This window comes from Triticum dicoccoides, chromosome 7B (assembly GCF_002162155.2).
Source record: "Triticum dicoccoides isolate Atlit2015 ecotype Zavitan chromosome 7B, WEW_v2.0, whole genome shotgun sequence".
NCBI lineage: Eukaryota > Viridiplantae > Streptophyta > Magnoliopsida > Poales > Poaceae > Triticum > Triticum dicoccoides.
This window is the reverse complement of record NC_041393.1, coordinates 742,037,988-742,039,970: the sequence shown is the minus strand read 5'-3', so window position 1 is coordinate 742,039,970 and position 1,983 is coordinate 742,037,988.

Here is a 1,983-nt window from a genome sequence, read left to right as displayed (position 1 = left end):
CTCCCTCTCCACCTCTTTCCCTCTCGCCCTTCTTGGAATAGGAAGGGGACTCCAACTAGGATTGGGAATCCTAGTTGGACTCCCCCTATAGGTGCGCCCTCTCCTTGGCCGCCCTCCTCCTCCTCCCTCCTTTATATACGGGGGCAGGGGGGCACCCTAGAATACACAAGTTTCTCTCATGACCGTGTGCGGTGCCCCCTGCACAGTTATACACCTCAATCATACCGTTGCAGTGCTTAGGCGAAGCCCCGCGCCGGTAGCATCATCATCGTCGTCACCACGCGGTTGTGCTGACGGAACTCACCCTCGTCCTCAATTGGATCAAGAGCATGAGGGACGTCATCGAGCTGAACGTGTGCTGAACGCGGAGGTGCCGTACGTTCGGTACTTGGATTGGTTGGATCGCGAAGACGTTCGACTACATCAACCGTGTTACTAAACACTTCCTCTTTCGGTCTACGAGGGTACGTGGACATACTCTCCCCTCTCATTGCCATGCATGGCATACATACATAGATCTTGTGTGATGTAGGATTTTTTTTTAAATACTACGTTCCCAACAATGCGCTCGTCCACCACAGCCGCCAGGGAGGGAGATTTAATTCACCACCGACACCGAGGATGCCTTCATCCACCACTATCGTTACAAGGAGAGAGAGAGAGAGAGAGACAGGGGTGGGGGAAGGGCGTCGTTCCAGAGCAGCCAAAGGAGGTAGAGGTCTGGAGGCCAGGAAGGGACAAACTGACGCTTGTAGAAAACGAAGAGCTACGACGCGAGGGTGGAGAGGTCGCGAAAAGCGCCGTATTCCACTGCGGTGGCGTGGATTCGTTGGGGAGGTCATAGATTCATAGAAGGGAAAGGAACTGAGAGGCGACCGCGGTGGATTTGGGAGTAGAGGCAGTGAGAGATAGAGGCGATAGGTGGTTGGTGGGGCCTGGACACACCACACGTAGATTATTTTCTTCCTTTTTTGAGACTCTGGACACACGTAGGGTCATGCGAGGGCAGTGAAGGCCCAACCTAGCGAGTTACCGTGGTCCAACCAGCCACAATCAACCACAACGCTCCAATTCGTGGGAGCTTAGTAATTATAGGGACTAGTTCAGTTCATGGCTTCATGCTATGACTGATATGTTCTTGGCCTCTTGGGTCATGCACATATAAGCACTGCTGGTCAACTGTATAGATTGCCTATTCATGCTATTTAATTCTGCTGCAACATACCTAGCATATTCTGTAAAATGCATGGAAGGCATCAAGCCAATATATAATCTGACTGACACCACATAATAAGTTTAATCTTTTTTGTTTGGCTCCAAAAACTTGAAGTGAAGAAATACTACCATAAGGAAGCAACCAAGAAGTAGCAACATTGGATTCTTCATAAATCATCCTATGAAAGCAGTCACAGATTCGCCGCTGGTAGTATCAATGGATAGTAGTATTTACTAGCTCTTCTTCCTTTTCTGTGCCATCGCAGCTAGGGCTGGCCCTAGGCCATGGCAAAAGGTGCAGCAGCCTAGGGACCATCTTAAATAAGGTCCCAATATATATTTAAGAGTGAATTCCATTTTTTACCTTGTAGTTGTACATTTGTGACACATATTACCCTATTTAGCGGAACTTTTATCGAAATGTCAGATTTTGGAGACTTTTAACACGGTTTTACCCCAGTTTTACATTTTGTCTGTTTATGGTCGATAGGATCGGCATGTTGCGTCATTGATTTGTAAAAAAAATTGTAAGGATCGGAGGGCATCATTGGCGATCTTGTCCAAGCTTCTCTTGTCTATCTATTCCACTCCTTGTGGCCGTCCACATGTTTTTGGATACAGGGCGTCACCTCACACCTTACCTGATGGACACGCATCAAAAAACAAGGGTCCAAAGATTTCAAAAGGGGTATTCTAGACGAATTTTCACTCGAAGGGGTAATTAGTGTCACAAATGTATAAATATGGGGTAAAAAGTGGAATTCACTC